At 48.4% G+C, this 18,229-nt stretch overlaps 1 long non-coding RNA gene across 2 annotated transcripts; it reads left to right on the top strand.

Annotated features, from left to right (window-relative positions):
* Positions 1 to 537: 537 nt before the first annotated feature.
* On the top strand, positions 538 to 9,054 carry LOC147600017 (uncharacterized). 2 transcript variants are annotated; one of them, XR_015259260.1, is made up of 3 exons: positions 538 to 1,335; positions 8,156 to 8,222; positions 8,937 to 9,054. It is a non-coding gene; the product is annotated as an uncharacterized LOC147600017 (long non-coding RNA). The 2 variants fall into 2 exon arrangements; XR_015259261.1 differs by lacking the exon at positions 538 to 1,335 and adding an exon at positions 4,391 to 4,442.
* The last annotated feature ends 9,175 nt before the right edge of the window (positions 9,055 to 18,229 follow it).

Genomic DNA, 18,229 nt, shown 5'->3' with positions numbered 1-18,229 from the left:
CGGAGGCCTCTTCTGCGCTGCCACCCGCTCGCTTGCGCTCCGTTTTTGGTTTTTTTCCCCTGTTGTGGTTTTGCTAGCGAGGGGGGGCTGCTCAGCCAGCTCCGTGGTCCAAAGCCGCTGCGGGGGGAATTGCGGGGAAGGGAAACTGCCCCGCGCCGCACCCTGCGCCTTGTCCGCCGCGGGCCCCGGGTGGTTTAATGCCAAGGATTTTTGGGGAAAGAAATCTTTTTTACCCATTCCTTTTAGTTACACAGCTTGTAGAAAAGACGTTCGCATCTACGGGCTCACGTGTGGAGCTGCTTTGCTGCCTCCGGCTGCGGGTCCCGTGTCCCAGCTCGGAGCCTGCGGGGTTGTGTCCCGGGCGCGGGCCTTGGGCTGTGCGGGTGGAACCATGCGTGTAGAGCCGTGTGCGGGTAGAACCATGCGTGTAGAGCCGTGTGCGGGTAGAGCCGTGTGTGGATAGAACCAGATGGTTTGGGGCCCAGGCCGCATCTCGGTGGCAGTTGGGCGATGGAGTTGGATGAGTTCGATGGCTGGTGTGGCGGTCTAATTGGGAACAGAACCCTAATTGCAGACGACCGAGGCTGCCTGAGCCTCTGTGGCCGTGTGACCTGTTGGCCTTCGCTGTGGCGCTCCGCAGCCCTACCGAGCTTGCTGAGCGCTGGGCTGGGGAGGGTTTGGGTCTGATGAACGGATCTTGCACGACGGATGACTTCCGGCACGCTCTGGTGTTGTGGGTGTTACCTGATGCCTACTGGTGGTACTCGCACAGCTGAAAGCTTTTCCCACTGCGGTTCTGTGCGCTGGATATTGTGATTTTTGATCTGTGGACTTCCCCTGGCTTCCCGAATTTAGAGTCTGCTGAGACTACAGATACCAAATACACACAGCCGAATGTGAAAGGAGAGTTTGTCCCGATAAGATCTCACTGTGCATGAATCTTACAATAGAAGGTAGCTGGAGAAGCACTATAGGAGCTACTGAAAAAAAGAATTTAGGAGATTAAAAAAAGTTTTAAAAAATCCATAGTTTTTCATGATTGTAAACCATCGACAGAGAAGGTTAAAGAAAAACAGATGAATACTTCACTGCGGCTTTTATCAGTTTGAGACTTTTCTGAGACGCATGCGGTAGCAGCCCTACTCAGAGTAACGTACAGCGCCGAGATCTGTTTGATCCTTCCTAACGTTCTCAGCTTACTCCAGTAAGGAACGCAGTCTGTTTTGTTGAAACTATACTTTTGCTCTTTCCTTTGCATTGAGTTTTCATCGCTGACAACAACTCTGTTGTCCTCAGTGAGAAAAGTTCCTGGATCCCAAGTGCAGCTGTGAACAGGTGAGGTTTATTTACAACAGGTGAAGATTCGCTGCATTTTACAAGGTTTTAAATACTGTTTTCCCCTTTCTTACCTTCTGGCTGATGGAGCGTTAGTGATGAATCGTACCAATTGACTGTATTTCATGAACCCAATTAAAACCTGTAATCACCCTGATTACGTTAAAAAGTGCTCTAGACATTAAGCAAATGTCTTCTGGTTTAAGTCGGAAAAATGAATTGATTCTTAACTCACGAACTAACCAGCAGGTTTTCCTGTGTCCCATGCCTTGTGAGTAATTTATTTGCCAAGGGAAAATTCCTAGCTTTCTGCATTGGAGAAAAGGAATTGAAGATGGGAAATGTTTTTGTTGTGTTATGGTGGATTCCCTTTTATTTACTGTGCTCTTCTTAATGTAGCCCCGACTCGTGTGTCTGAAGACGTTTATGTAATACATACGGTTTGAGAGAGGTGTCTTTATAATTCATATACACTGTGCTCAGTAGTGACAGTTTTCACAGGGCGTACAGGCTAATTTACAAGTCGTTTAGGAAACAACTAGAGGTACAAAGTAATTGATGGTTTACTGACAACGATACTGATTTGTTTTTGACTGCAGTGAGCCTTTGAGGCTGTAATTGGGACCCTAGCGCTTGCAATGAAATATTGCTGCGGTTCCACGGAATTTTTGTTTTGAACTTTTCATCGTTATTCAGACTTGCTAATGCGTATGTTTCTGTTTGCACTCTCTAAGATAATCCGAGTCTAGAATAATTATTGAATCCAGCTATTCATGGTAATAACTTATTTGAAAATTGTTTCAGTTGGATGGTTATTCATACTTTTAATAGTAGTATTTTATACTCACTTAACCTGGTAGTCGATTCCAGAAATAGTATATTTCCATCAGTACTGCATTGCTGTGTCCCCCAGATTTCCCGTAACGCGTAAGGTATCGGTGGCGGTTCGTTAGGCGCGGTGGCGGAGCCGGTGAGCCGCTCCAGGGACGACGTGTTGTCCGAGTGACGAAGGCAGGGCGCTCGCTGTCTGTGCTTAGTGAAGGGCCCAGCAGAGCTTCTGTTCGAGCAGACCCACTTACACTGCTGTTCCGCTGCACTGTAAATCCCCGCACTGAATTTTTCTGTGGAGGCTGTGGTTACTGAATAGCAGAAAATGCATACGTCGTGGTGTGTTGCTGAAAGCGGCCGCCCCTCCCGCTGCCCCCCCGGGTCCCTCGGCGTTTGCTGCACACGGCCGCAGGAACAGCCCGGGTCTGCAGCCCTGGTGTTGGGCAGAGAGGGTGGGCTCACACCCACGCCTGTTTGCGCACGAGCGTTTGGTTGGGTGAGTGACGTGCTAGCAGAAGCTAGCAGAGGACTTCCGGGGACCCCGTGGAACGCAGTGTCCTATACAGTGTGCTGCTAGCACTACAGGGTTTCTTACTTAAACAGTTAGTGCCACTGGAGTTTGGTGTTCCGTAAGTAGTGTAGTAACAAACACCTGGATATTTCCCTTGGTTATCCGAAGTTCTCCTTTTAAAGCTGAACACGTAGCCTTTTGCGAAGGCTTTTCCTGGATCTCTGAGGGATGCATCAAAGAAGAGAGCTTATCATGAAAAAGTTAGCTGAGTACCAAACATCTTGTTTCTACTTCCAAAAATCTGATACTCGCGTGCCGACAAACTGTTGATCAAAGCCTGTTGTAAAAAAGTGAGAAGGCCTTGTCCTAGGTCAGTTAATGGGCTGTAGCTAAAGACTGTGGGGCCTTTGCAGTGTTGGGTTTTTCCCTTAAAATACGAATTTCGTTAGCGGTGTTGATTCACTTGGTGTTGTGCTGGAGCTCCATGCGCGTCAGGTAAATAATAATAACGCTTTGTGAAGATGCAAACCAGAAATTGATTTGTCTTTAGACTTGTGTGACTGTATTCCGCAGGAGCGATGGGTGTTTTGAACATCATCAGTAGCCATTTTGGCTATCATTGGCCATCAATGAAAATGGCTATCATTTCTTCGCAGAGGAAACTCTTCTGACAGAGTATATTCATTTTTTCACTAGCAGCAGGTGGCTGCATCTTGGGCTCAGGAGTTTTGGTCATTTGAGATAAAGAGGCAAGTGTTTTCCCATGCCTACCCTGCTGTTTGGTGAGGAGGCCTGGTACCAGGAATTTCAGTGTTTGAGACCTCCCTTTCTTTATAAAGGAGCGGAGAGGATGACGAAGATGACAGCTAGTTATGTGTGAACTGAGGTATTGAAATGGATTTGTCTTAAGGGCTGTAGTTTGAAAAAAAGAAAAAAATATTTGCTGTACAAAGAAGATGATAAAACAGCTCCTCGTGAGTGTTTTGTACGTATTTTAAATGTCATAAATAAACAACAGGAGAGGTCTGTGTGATACTTACATATTGTAAGCTGGTAATGATGTGTTGTTCCTACTGTGCGTTGAAGTGCTTCGTCTGTCTCTCTGTAAATGGTTAAACTGGGGAGGCATCTGCTGCTTCCCCACTCCCCAAACCTACTCGGAAGGTTTTTCTGTAGATATTTGGAATATGTTCTCCAGTTCTCGGGTTTAATCTGCTATTTAATCTGTCAGTTCAAGGAGCAGAAGTTGAACTTTGATCTGCAGTTTTAGACTTGGCCCTTTGAGCTCTTGATGTGCTGGGGATAAAATGTGACAGAAACAGGAAAATTCTGCAACCCTGCTTAGAACACCCTCTTCCGAAATTCCAGCCTACTGATTTGCAGTAAGTCCGCTTTTGTTAGATGTGTAAAAAGACGGGGCTGTGCTGCATGGCTCAGGGAGCGCCTGGCGTTCCACGGCTGCTGCGGGAGCTCTGAGGTTAGCGTGGTCGTCCTGCGGTCCAAAGGGCCGGGTTCAGCCCTTGTCTAGCCGGGGAGTTGACCTCTGTGTATTCCAGCGTTGGGCTGGCCTGTATGTGGTGGTTTATAATGTTAGGTGTTAATAAATTACACTTTTCTGAAGGATGAATTTTCATGATTATTTCAGATAAAGCATCTTCCAGATCCAGTGTTTTGGGAAGGCGTGAAGGAATTAAGTCTACTCTATCTTCATGATAACGAAATTGGAAAAATGGCTACTGAGCATTCGTTATCTTTCATTCCTAATCAGGTAGGCCTCACCTCGCTGGATACTGCGCTGAGGCTGAACATAGCCTGCAGCATGTTGTTGTTAACGGCATCTTTCTCCCTCAGAGCGCTGGGTTCGTATGTGATTTCTGATGAGGAACTTGTTGGGAGATAGAAGCTTCCTGACAAATAGGAGTTGTTTTGCGATTGTCTTCTCCTTGCTGTCTCTCCTGTTGCCAGCTCGTCGCACGCTGCTCTCTAAAGGTTTGGTTGTGAGGATGTTTTTTCTAATTGCATGGCTCTTGTTTGATTAGAGCTTCATTATTATAATATTTTATTGATGTGTTCATTCCAATAGGAGTTTCTATCACAGAAAATGTTTATTTTACATGGCTGTGTGTTTTTTTGGTGATGTAGGACTGTGTGGTATCTTTTCTCAGAATGAAACTTTGTGTGTTAAGAACAGCGCTTACCTGAATACATGTAGTCCACTCAGCTCACACCCGAGTTCCTAATTCGTTTGTTCTTCGTGTTTCTTACTGCGTGCTGGGGATTCTGTCCGACCCTGGGCCGCATTGTCCTCCCTTGCGAGTGATTCCTTGTCTTTTCTCTAGGAGGCTTTTCAGCGTGCCTTGTCGTGCCTCGGCCAGATTCACAGCTAAGCCAAATGGTTCTCGTTTACCACAGAATCATACTAATTTATTTTGCTCTATATTCAAGGCTTTCCATTGGGCTTTTCAGAACTTCCCTGTTTATTTTTTGTGTGAGTCCTTTCTAAACGCTTCCGTTATCATTTCTGTTACTTTGTCTTTGGGGAACCTCAGTCCTTTGCCTGCAAGCAGGGAAAAACTCATTCTCCTGCTTTGAACCGTTCTGTGAGCCTAGTAGTTATTGTAAAATATTTTCCATTTTCTAGGCCAGTGGGCATGTGATAAACCTTTCATCAAAGCTGAAAGAAACCTAGAGACATGTAATGATAAAGCTAGTCTTTCATTACGAAAGTACACCGAAGTCCCTGACTTAAATACAGGCAGCCGGGCTCTCACAGTGCTCTTTGTGCATCGGACAGTATTTTTGCATAGGCTATTTGTAAATTGATTGTTGCCTTTGTGCCTAAGGGTAGCAAAGGCACCACCAAAACGTTTAAATTGTCTTTTAAGATTTCTGACCGTATTTTTGTAAATGATCGATGATCACTCAATTTTACTCAAGTCCCTTTGATGTAGCAAAACCATCCCTTCTAGAAGTAATTTCAAGAGCCTGGTAATAGTCAATCGTTATTTAATCTATACAGTTTAAAATATGCTAGCGATTTAAAAAGAGAATACTTTCAGATGTAAAAAAAAGGTACGAAGCATTCTGTGCGTAGAACAGACCATGCTTTTACTTAACATAGCATAATTTGATTTTATAGGCTATGTAAATCCACACATGTCATGAGATACGAAAATTTCCGTGTTACTTTTCTCAAAGTGCGGTGACGTGGGATGCTGCCTCAGAATAAAAAACGCACAGTGACGGCACTGCGAGCCAGAACACCGGATCTGCGCAGCTCTGAGCTCGGTGTCTTTCGTACTGTAGGCTTCCAAGGGCATTGTGTTAGAACTATGTGTGTTAGAATTATATGCACGCTGTGTTCACCAAGATGTTTCTTTTGTCTTGAGGATGAACTTTTGGAGTCTCAGCATGCCTTTACTAATGTATTTAGTTTAATTTGTTAAAGTCAGATAATGGCAGAAAACAAGTGCTGCAAATAGCATCTCTACTGCAGATAAAATCATTACCGCATTTTCATTTTCTCTCTTACGTTGTTAAGAACATGATTGTATTTCATTGTGAAGATGTAAAATAACTTCATTTGCACACAAACCTACCCATGCTTCGTAACTACAAGAGCAGTCACTCCAGTGGTAATGTTAAAAAGCAGAAAGTTTTTGGTATCTGTATTTATTCAGTTGGATGGCTTTATCAAAAAGTTTCTGTATCAGGATTTTCATGTTTTGTCAAATCCCAGTGCTGAAACTGTTCACAGAAGTTATCCAGAGCTCACGTGTTTCTCCTGTCTGGTGGGGTTTATAGATGTTAATAGATGGAGTTCTGCTGGTCAAACCCTTTCTTCATCCACGCCTTTGTGGCTAAGCCGGTGCAGTGTGTCCCGGCTCGGGGGGTGACGGGGTTTGTTGTGTGTGCCTGTCTCTCTGGCTTGCACCGTGAGCTGTGCTTCTGCCGGGTACGGCAGTCTGTGCTGCTCCCCGCCGTTGCCGGTGTGCTTGGGCTGGAGTTGTCCCAGCCCTGCAGGCTTTCTGCGGTTTGCGGACGTTTGAACGTACAGTTGTTGTCGTGTTATTTTCCTGAAGTAGGCCGCTTTCTTGCAGCTTTCTGGAGCAAGGTCGCACCCTACACTTCTTCTTTACCATCTCTACTGTCTGGTGTAAGAACGCGCTAACGTAACATCCCAGTCAGCATCCTTCAAAAGAGGGAAGAGCGGGGCTAGGTGCCTTTGACAGAATTCGCTGCTGCTGCTGATTCTCACAAGCTTTGGTAACCTGGGATGTGTTTACGCCCTTTTCTGTGGAACGCCAGCCTGTTCTCGGGAGCAGCTGAGGCAGCAATGCAGAGAGTGTGCGTGGAGGCGGCGAAACGTACTGTTACCTGGCGTTGTTCAACACAGACAGGGAACGAGTGGCTTTGGGGACAGGTTGCTGCTTCCCTCCCAGCACAGGTGTGGTTCGGGTGCAGCCGTGCCTTTGGTTACCAGCGTTGCGCGCAGCGGTGGTGTCCGGCGCGGTGGGTCCGTTCGGGCCCTGCCCGTTCTGTGGTGGCGGCTGAGGCCCGTGGCGTTCACCCGCGCGGGGTGTCGCTCCTCTCTGGAGAGGACGTCGTGTTTGCGTTAGGCCTGGTTAAAGCTGTTGGGGTTGTTTTTTCCGGAGGAAGACTTGGGTGATCTTGTTAAAAATTCCCTGTTCGCGATCGGCGCTATCATGGGATCTCTTTGGTATTTTATTCTGTTTCCTCGAGTCCTATTCCTTTCCTGAGAGTGATTGTTTATTTGTGTTCTGGCCATCAGAATTTCAATCAAGACAGACAGAGGATCGTGGAATTATTTTTCTGCCTGTTGATCCTTCTTATTTCAGTTTCTTTCAGAGATACTTTAGTCTATTTTCCTTTTATAAAAAAGATTTAAGAATTCTGTGACCCAGTGGTAGTTTTGAACTACTAAGCTTGTGAAGAGCAACAGCGTCTATTATTTTGAAAGATGAAGTTTTTCTCACTCCAGCTCTGTAGTTAAACCCAGTCTCAGCGCAGGGGTGCTGTGGGCGTGCAGGGTGGCGTGCGGGCCTGGGCAGCGCGGATGGAGCGGGCTTTAACCGCCCTGCTCAGACCAGGACGTCGGTGCGGGTGCCCGCCGGGCCTCGCCGTTCCCGTGGTGTCTCAGCAGCTGCGTTTGAGATGGTGGGAAGGGGTTTGGTGCACATGCTGTTTGAGGCGCAGTGCCTGAAGAGCCGTAGTCTCGTTAGCAGGCGTAGGCCTCCTCACGAGTCCGCTGACCGTCTGCGGCTCTTAAAGATGTCTTCCGCGTGTCCGAGGGGAAAAAGTCTTAAAATGGAGCAATAGTATCTCCAGAGTTTTCTGTTTCTCTGTGGTGGGCTGCCTGATTTTGCTTGTTCGTTTGTGTAATTCTCGAGTTATGGTAACTTTCTATCCAAGAGATCCAGAAATAAACCAGTCTGTGATTTATTTATTTATTTTTTTTAGCTCACGATGAGTAACGTGGAGGACAGACCCCCACCGCCACCTGGCCAGAGGATCAGCACTGCGCAAGGTCAGTGGTGACTTCCAACGGCACAGGGCCGTCAGAGCGGTCCCGTAAGCTGGGGGTTGCTGGCAGGAGCCCCCTTGGCCGCGTGCTCCGGGGCGAGCTCGCCCGGAACAGCCCTGGAGCACGGCCGAGCATCCGCTCGCTGCTGTGGGGTGGGTACCTGGCTGCAGAGGGGGCAGAGCAGCCCAGGCACCTCGGCGGCCGCACAGCATCCCTTCATCCCAGCTGGCGGTGGTTGGACGGGTGGGAGGCACTGGGGGGGCCCTGGAGGACACAGTGAGCAGAAAAACGGTGGGAGGAGGGAGAGCAGGAGGGAGAAAGCGGAGAGCGTGGCCCTGCAGCAGAGGCAGTGGAGCCAGCAGCTGGAGAGGCGGCTCGGCGGGGTGGAACGGCGGCTCCAGGAGGGTGGTTTATCAGTGCCTGTGCGGTGCTGTGGGGTGGTGAAAGCAGAAAAATGATGCCTTGCTGTGATGTTTTGCTGGGAGATCATCTGTGTGCTGACGCGATTCCGAGGAGGATGTGGTCTTAATTCTCACCAGCTGCGTCTGGTGCCGGACGCCAAATACACCAAATAGGTGCAGGGATTCCCTGCACTGGTGATTTTGGGCTCTTAAAGCAGATAGCAGGGTTAAATACGACCATTGCCACAGTGACAACGCTTGCATGTTTTTCTGCCAATGCGACACAAACCACGTTGCCGCGTTTGTTCCTGTGTAGCTGCCGGCTGTGTTTGTTCCGGAACAAGACTGCTCGCAGCCTTTCCCGTCCAAGCCTTGCGTTGCCGTTCCAGGAGAGAAGGGAGGTGGTGCGGTGACCCGATGGCTTGCAGATAGAGGCAAGTGGCTGTAGTTCCTAAACACAGCTGTACTCTTAAACGAGTAGCTGTTCAAAGCAGAGACCTTTAACATTTTTGTTCTTCATGCTTATGCGTTTTATGGGTTTTTATTGCCATATTACGTATTACCATAAAACCCTCGTTGTCTCCATAATGGCTGGAAAACGGTTTCATTATTATGTTAATACGAAGCCCTTTGCAGATAATCTTTTGTCAATCTTTTTGAAGTACTGTACATTACATTCTAAAAGTTATATACTTGTTCTTCATACTTACTGAATATTAAGTGTGACTAGCAAAGATTTCCTTGATATTTAAAGATCTCTTCCATTTAATTAAATTATTGTTTTTGTAACAGACCAGAGGCAAAGCTTTCAGAACAAAAAAAAAATATTAAAAAATTCCTAAATTTTCTCATTTCTGATACATTAAAATCAGTCTGTACATTTAAGCAAGGAGTACCTCTGTAAAATTAATTTAGAATGCTCCTTCAGTAACAAACCCAGGTTTAAATTAAACCAAAGATGAACCTGGTACCGTGTCTTTTTCATTTACCAGTGCCAGCTGCATGAGAAGAGGAGGAAGAAAATTTGCAATTCTAGAATTCAACTTATTTTCGTGTGCTAAATATGTGGAAACATATGAGTGTGAAATACCTGGAAAGCCACGTCTGACGTTCTGTGTGTTAAACGGCTGTCTTTGCGCAGCGTGCCCGTAACAAGAGGGGAACGCCGCTCTAGAGCTTCCGCTCTTCTGTTCCGGGCAGTTGTGGGTCTGGACGGGGAGAGCCTGGGCTTTCCTTTCCGGGGGCTGAGCGCCCCTCTCCCCACCACCACGCTGGCTGGCGTCCCAGCCTTCATGGGCAGAGCTGTGCGCTCCCTAAGGACTGTCCTTTGGACCGCTTTTGGATTTGGCATGTTTACATGGAGTTGTGTTTGCCTGCTTTGCACTGTGGGAAAGAGTGGGAATCTCTAGTCTCCTTTCTGAGCCTTGCGGGATTTGTTTGAACAATTGTTTCAAGGTGCATTTCTATTTATTTTATTCCTTATCGATATTTGTGATCTTCATCTGAATGCTTATCTATGCCTTACATAATTTCCGTTTTCCATTAATAAGTTTTCCCCCGCTGCATTTTTTCTGGTTGATGTAACCGGAACTGGACAGTATTCTTGGTGAAAATATGCAATTGACCTTGAAAGTGGTACTGTATCCAATTTAATTTCTTTGGCACGCATTTATTACTTATTATTGTTTATATTTCATTGGTGGTGCACTGTTTCTTTTCACGATTTTATGGGTATTTCAGAAATCAGTGAAGATTATCAATAACAGGTCGTATTAGCGGGACATACCAATATTATCAGAATATTCCTTTAAATGTGCATTGCTTTGCGTTTGTCAGCACTGAATGTCACCAGCTGCCGTTCGTTCATTTGCTTACCCTGTTAGGTTTCTCTCGAGATCCTTCAGACTGTATTACCTCATTGGTTTCACTTCGCCATTTCACAAAATGATAGTTGTTAAAGATGGTGAGTAAATCCTCCTTGGAGATCTGGAGAGGGTGCCCTGAGTTACACTGGCTGTGTTTGCCAGCGTGCTGCCCTGTTAAAATGCCAGCAGAGAGCAAGGAGGCCTTTTTCTTTGCTGCTTTGTCCATGAGGTGTGGGAGCTTTTATTCCTGTTGTAGTTTCAGTCGTTTTATCTAGCGCTGAAGTGGGGCTCGCTACTGGTCCTTAATTTGCAGGACTACTGCGTGCACCTTAGAAAGACGTGTGGCTTTTAGCATAACGCAAGTTTTTTAACGCAAGTTAATCTTGCAGTTCTGCACCAGGTTACGTGGTGTGAGGTCCTGTGATTGGTGTGGGTGGGAGAATCTACGCTGTGCGTGCAGTGAACCCTGGACCAGGGCGGAAATGGCATAAATAGGGCTTTGGGTTTTTGTGACAGTGAGGGCGAGTAAATCTGGGACCAGAGAGCAGGCAGATTTCCTCTGCCTGCCTGACGATGGGGCTACAGTGCTGTGGGGGAAACTGCTGCCGTTCGTGGTACCTCATGGCTTCGGCTCCTGTTGCCACCCCCACGGGTTCTTGGGCTGTGTCGGTGTGAGGCTGGTTACGTCTAACGTTGTGAGAAGAGACAGAGAACTCCTCATCCTGAGCAGGATTGCTGGCTGTGAACCCGTAAAGAGAAGGAGGACTCAACCATGCTTACCAGAATACTGTAGTTTTTGTATTAACATCCATACAAAGAAAGTAGCCCGGATGACGAGTCAGGTAGTAACCCGGGGCAGGTTCCCCTTCGCGGCAGGCGGGCTCACCTTACGAGAAGGCCGTGCAATTCCGGGTTTGGACGAGCCTGCCTTTGACTCCGTAGCCCATAGCTTTGTTAGTGGTGGCAGCCGGTCGGTCCGCTCCAGCTTGGCAGGCTTCTTGCCCAAAGCATCTCAGAAGACGCTTGTGTTTGTATTGGCTCTGCGCGTATCACCGCATGTTGTGCTTGAAAAAACCCCGCGTCATTCATCCACCTTGCCGAGATATGTTCAATAAGCTTTGAGGAGTTTGAAAATGGATTTTCTTAAATTTTCAAACTGGATATTTCATTAACATTAAATAAACATTTCAGTATGGCGGTTCACTTAATTTCAGCTGCAACAAAAGAATTAACTGCTTTATTCCAATTTTGAGTACTACCTACTTCTTTATAAACTGTGAAATAGCCACGAAGGTGGTTTTTACAGCAGAGTTCCTTTGCCTGAGCTTCCACTGCGGAGACATTATGTCAGAGGTGAAGATAAACGCGTTAGCAGTCAAAGCACACCTTTGGTGGGTGATAGGAAAAACTTTATGTATCACTTCATTAAAGCGGAACAGAACACGGAGGGTGAAAAGCATTCATCTGGGAAACCACTAAGTGCGCTATTCAAAACATTTTTTTCTAAGAAAAATGAACTCTGCAAACAGAGGAAAGAAACCGCGGTAGGAATGCTGGGAAAGCCTGATAAAAACACAGGCTACGTGTAGGAAATTGTGGCAGAGTGACAGGCTGGTCGAAGTTGACAGAGTCTTCTGGACGTTGTCTGCTCCAAGCCCCCAGCTCAAGCAGGGCCACCCAGAGCCGGCTGCGCAGGGCCGTGTCCAGATGGGCTCTGAACATCTCCAGGGACAGAGGCTCCCCACCTCCCTGGTGGGACGGGGTGGCTGGAGGGGCAGGACCTCTGCCTCGGCCTGCTGGCACCGCTCCTCCTCACACGTCCCGGGACACTGGTGACTTTCCTACAGCTATGCGGACATGTGACGCAAATAGAGGACGGAGGTCGATCTCCAGGCGGAAATGCTGCAGTGACGACTGTGAAACGTGAAGCCTTGGAGCGCGAGCTCACCTCTGCACGGCCTGGTGCTCGGCAGTGAGCTCCTGAGGCAGCGAGCGGGACTGGGCTCGGGGAGCTGCGAGGGAGGGCGTCACTGCAGCGGGCGGCGACTGGGAGGCAGGTGTTTTGTGTGTTTACCCCTTGCAGCGTCTCCGTTACGCCTACACGTAACACAGCGTTTTGTTGTTACTGCCTGAGCTCCCCGCCGCTGAGCACGAGGCACGTGTTTAGATGTGCTGTCTTCTGCGATGCCTGAACGAGATCTGCCATACCTCTTAGTGGTGTCGAGTCTGAAGAGCGTTAGAAATCCCCCTTTATGTGCAGGTTTGCTTCCTTTTTAGAAATAACTTTCTGCTTTTCTGCCTCTCCAACACCTTTTTGCCCTTTGCAGTTTCGAGGTAGGTCAGCGTTGTCCTACTCTTCTCAGTTAATGGTAATTTTCACCTCGGAGAACAGAACTAGGATTTTTTTTTCTTTTTAAAGTTTAAAAATAACAAAATTATACCATGTAGGCCATATGGCAGAAAAAGGCGGTGAGAAAGATGAAGGGAAATTCAGAGCAAGAGGGTTGGCAGACTTGCTGGATCGGGTCCTTTCTCGTTTCTGTAGGTGATTTATCTACCGCGTCACTGTGTTCCTTCTCGAAATGGGCTTGTAGCCACAAGTGTCAGTTGGTATGATTCTGAATGCGCGCAGGTTGCAGCTCTGAGGAGAAACCCCTTTGGCTGGGCTTCTCCCACCGCTGGGTTTATCCCCGAACAGGGCTGTTCCTTCGCTAACTTGTACTGGAGTGGGATACAACGATTAAATCAAGCACAAGCTTTTATTTCCTAGCATGATTATTCCACGTAGTCGGGCTAAACCCAGTCCCCTCAAATGGTGTTCCTCTGCCACGAGTAGGTTTCCAGCGTTTGTGGTGTGAAAAGCAGGGACCTGTGCTGCCCGTGGAAGAGACACGGTCGCTCTGGCGCCGCAGATGAGATGTGTTCAGACTCGGAGTGTTTATGGAAGGGCTGAAATTTCCTGTTACTTTTACAATTTGAACTGAGCTCTCACGTGGACACAATGAAAAAGCTCTCGTTCTTTGACACGATAGACCTGTAACGCTAGACCCACCGTTCGTGTTTGCCCGGCTCACACAAAGCACAGACTGACTGGCACACTGTAGGCTCTGCCTTAGCCCAGACTTTTCTGTAATCTCGCCCAGAACAGTAAATATCCGGTATTTCAGATTGAGTGGTGCGGCATTAAATACTTGCGTTGATAAAATAAGTACTGCAAACCCGTGCAGCTGCCTGGCCTTTTTCTTAGCAGCAGGTTTGTAATGGGAGCGGTGACGGAGGAAGCCGCTGCGTCGTTAAGGTGGCAGAGCAGAACCCCGCTGTCCTGGAGCCGTGTGCGGGTACCGCGCTGAGGCCGCGCCCCGAGCCCGGGGCTGCGCGCTGCCCGCCGCCACTCCGTCCCTCTGCCTGCGCTGGCGGCGGTGTGTCCTGCCTGCTGTTAGCGCGGTGCCTGCGGGCCTCGGCTGCCCTGTTGTCACGCACACAGTGACTGATGCGCTGGGTTGGTCTGTGTATCTCTGCGGCGGTGGAAATACACCTGGTGCGTGCTGGTGCCCACGTGACGGAAATCCTCCTCTAGGCCCCGGATCAAACCAAGGAAAAACAGCTTACGTGTGCTGTTACTGGTATTAACACCACTGGTGAGGTTATTAAAAAAGGGAATACAGTTCTTTGCCTGTAAATAGCCTTTTTTTTCCCCTCAAAAATAGTTTTTTGGGGTGGAACCGATTAATTTTTTAGCAATACATAATTTGGTTGGAAGAAGCTTCCACAAAAATAGAGATAATATATTTTACAGAAGTCACATATTAGACAAATGTTAAATATTTTACAAGCACATCAGCTGTGCCTGAAACTTCTTTGCAGTGCTTAGTAACCAGTTGAAGGTAACATCTGTCATTTATTGGACAAAAAGCAATTGAATGCTCAGCAGAAGAGAAATGATCTTTTTAGCCGGAGTATAGAGTCCATAATTACAGTGTGAGCAGATTAGGAAAAATAACATTCCATCATATCTCCTGTTCAGCATTTACGGAAATTCTGGGTATTTATTTAATATTTAAACAGCCCGTCTCCAAGAGGGTTTTCATTGTTTGGTGTGGTTGAGCAGTTCTCTGACACCCTTCATCATTCATCGAGATCATTTTTGTAGGCACACAATATTTTAAAACTCTGTCTTTTTATCTGCAAAGTATTTTTACCCAGGCGTTTTGTTAAACTGCTAATGAGTCTCACGGGGAAATATGTTTAAATTAAACATACATTAATACCTGTTATAAATGAAAAAAAAAACCAACAAAAAAGCTTCGCCATATATATATATATATATATATAAAACCAAAGGTGAAGCTGAGCCCTACTGTTAAAGAATAGATTTGGAGCAGGGCTGCCTTCCCAGTGTCCTTGGCGTGGGCGAGCTGGCCGGGAGGCGAGGCAGGTCGGTCGGTGGGGCTCAGGGAGTCGAGCTCGGGCCGGGGGACGTGCAGGTCTCGCAGCGTCGGGTGCTCACGGAGTGGTTTTGCGTGCCGTGGCCGCAAGGGCACGTCCAACCCCAAGCTGGCCGTGCGTTTGGCCCCTAATGTGGCATGGTTGCCGCTCTGCTGGGAGCCAAGGACCATCGGGTCTGTGATCCGTGCCCCAGCATCGTCCTCTGTGGGTTTATGCAGGGACTTTCCGTGATGTGTTTTCTGGAAATGAAGGGTTTGGTGCTGCCTCTTGTCTTTCGCAGTGATCACTTCCCCTCGCCGTGCTGCTCGTGCGGGTGCTAATACCTGCTCCACTGCGGACCCCACCTTCGCAGCTCGTCAACGGAAAGGGAGCCGGTGGGTTCGCCTGGAATGGGCCGTTTCACCTCATCTCACCCACCTCGCGCTGCGGGAGGGCCAGGAGGTCTCACCAAGGTTTCCACTGCGTCTCCAGCAGTGGTGGTAGCTGCTGCACGTGTACCCAGGTCTCAGGAGAATTTGTTGTTTTTGGAGGGGCAGGGATGCAGCTGGGTGGGCGGCTCCTTAACCTCCTCATTTCTAAGTTCACGGGCTGACCTGCTACTCCTGGGGGCTTGGCAATGAGATGAAATCCCACTGATTAGCTATATCTGTGAGTATGAAGTTGCTTACAACTTCATGAAGGACCAGCTAAGTTAATTTTCAGTGAAAAATAGTCGTAACGTAAGTCAGGTTTTTTTTAATCCTACAGTTTGATCATATAAGCCACTAAAACCTTTCCGCTGTGCATCCCGCATCAGAGTTAAGTAGAGCAACTGTAGGGAAGTAAACGTTGATCCCCTCTCAAGGTTTTTGGGGAAAAACATTTAAATTTTGCTTGAAGGAGTTACACTTCCCAGTAGATGGCAGCATATATTCAGTCTTTATTAAAAAAAAAAGTAAAGCCTGTAGGAAGTGTGAAGAAAATGCTTACAGAAGTCCAAGATATATTCTTTACAGTGTTGCTTACAAGTGTCTGTTTTTGTTAACAATCCTTTCAGAAGCTGCTGTTGAGATGCAGGCTGTGGGACCTCGATGGAGAACACGCACCGGAGTGTGCAGAGGTCAGACAGTCTCCGTTTCTGGCTGCGGGGTGTTTCTCGGGCTGAAACACAAACGAAAGACGGGTGTGGGGCTGTGTTTTCCAGCAGGAGAATGAAGGCCTGTTGCCTGTGCTTAGTCCGAAGGTGATGGTAGGGTAAGGGCTTGATCCGGGTTCCCTGAGATGGCACGCACCCTGGGACACCGTTGGGTGGGTGGGTGGCCCTGGAGCCCGTGTTGCGGGGCCGGTGGAAGCCCCGCGGGTCCCAGCCCTGGGTGGCTGTGTTGTGCATCACCGGCACGCTGCGGCTTGGCCACGGGTGCCCTGGGTCCCAACCCTGCGGACCCCGGGCAAGGCTGGTGCCCGGCAGCACTGGAGGCTCTGACCCTGCAGAGCTCCGGCCTTGTCAGGTCGTACGTGTACGGAAGTGAGGGGTTTGTAACGACGTCTTGTGTGCTTTGCGTTCTCTAGGTGCGCTCCCTGGGAAGCGATGCTAACGCAGGCAGACACGAGTGATTATTGTGTACTGCTCTTGGCAGCAGCTCGGTATTCCTATCTTCTGTTTGTTGCCAGCACCGTCCTTTTGCCTTTTCAATACTGTGCTTTTTGTCTTTAATATGTGGCTTTTGTTTCTGTTCACTTATTTATTGTAAATACATTATTCTGCTAATCTGAAAAGACTGATGTCTTTTGGGGACTTTTCTCTTCAAGGATAGGGAAGGAAAGCGGGAAAGGAGGGTGTTTGTCTTCTGCTGTTGGGGCTGGCTGGTGCTGCCCGCAGCACGGGCTGATCGGCAGCTTCCTTGAGAGAGGCTCCTTCCAAAAACCACACTTCCCACCGTGACCTGGCGCTGAGTCTGGCTGTGAGGCTGCAGGAGGGTGACGCAGATACCGAGGCGTGTCCGTGACTTTATGTAGGCCCGTGCTGGTGGAGGGGGTCGCTTGCCTAGGATGGGGCGCGGGTGGCCAAACCGATGCTGCGCCTCCTGCATGTCCGGCACCATGCTGGTGGGAAGCTGCCGTCGTGCTTCCAGGTGACAGCACGGCTCTTGGAGCAAGGCCACTTGCTTCATCCATCCAAATCCCACATGTGTGGGTTCATCCTGCCCTTCCCCGCTGTCCCTACGCGAGTCCAGCCGGGGTTTGGCCAGGGCGGTGGAGGCCAGGTGGGAGCAGCACCCCTCCTGTCAGGTGGTGCTTTTGCATAAAGCCGTGCGTGATCCAGCCTTTAGAGAAACCGCCCTGTGCTCCTGCGCGTCGGGGGCTGCCTGCACCCGCTGCTCCAAACCGCTTGACCCTCCCGGGCCCCGGAGACGTGCCTGTGGGGCACGTGCCATCGCTGGGATTGTGGGAGGGTGGAGAAACAAGACGGGGACAAACGTTTGTGCTGGCAGGGTGCAGCGGTGAGGGGCGATGTTCGGCGGCTGGTTAACACCTGGCCTGGGGAGTCAGAAGCAGCTTGTATCTTTGTTGTTTGCTTTTATTTTATAGCTTTTGGCAGATACCCAGAGAACGAGATTAGTCCCTTTTTTTTTGTTTTCTCCTGTTACAAACCCCTGCAACAACCATATGCTGTGCACCCCTGAGTATCTAAACACAAAAAATAGCCTCTGACACACAGCGGTGCTGTGCTGCTGCAGAAATGCTGAGCACTGCTCCTCTGAATTGGGGAAGTGTTGTCATCCCTGCTCGTGAGCAGGGAGTGAGCCCCAGGACATCTGGCTCTTCTGCAAGCAAGGAGTGTTTTCCCCTCGGAGACGACCGGGCTGTGCCTGCAGCACGGCAGTCAGAGTAACTTCCCGAGTCTCCGGCACAACCAGGGGGTCGGCGTCCCGCGTTTGAGTCCGGTTTGTTACGGAATTGGAGAGCACCCGGCAGACACAAACGATGGACTGTGCGCAAGGGTGAGTGGGTTTGGGGGATATAACTGGTGTTTCTCTTTTCAGTTTCCATGAACTCGCATTCCTTCCTAAAATACTGGAATTCTGCGAGCAGCAGAGCCCAAATAAATCTCAACATTTTCACGACGTTTCTCAAAGAGTTACCAGTTTTCACTAGCGCTTAGACCTGTAAATGTCTACATTGTTGGTTTTTTTTAATAAAAAGAGTCAAGGTGTTTACTCCAGCTGTGGTTCTAGAGGCTTTTGACTTTTTTGCATATTAAAAGAGAATTATGGTTTTCTTTTTTTTTTTTTTTTTTTTTAAATCCACTAGCAGAATT

This window comes from Chlamydotis macqueenii, chromosome 8 (genome assembly GCF_036417535.1).
Source record: "Chlamydotis macqueenii isolate bChlMac1 chromosome 8, bChlMac1.mat, whole genome shotgun sequence".
Lineage (NCBI taxonomy): Eukaryota > Metazoa > Chordata > Aves > Otidiformes > Otididae > Chlamydotis > Chlamydotis macqueenii.
Note: the sequence above shows the minus strand (reverse complement) of the source record. Positions and strands in the feature narration are given on the sequence as shown.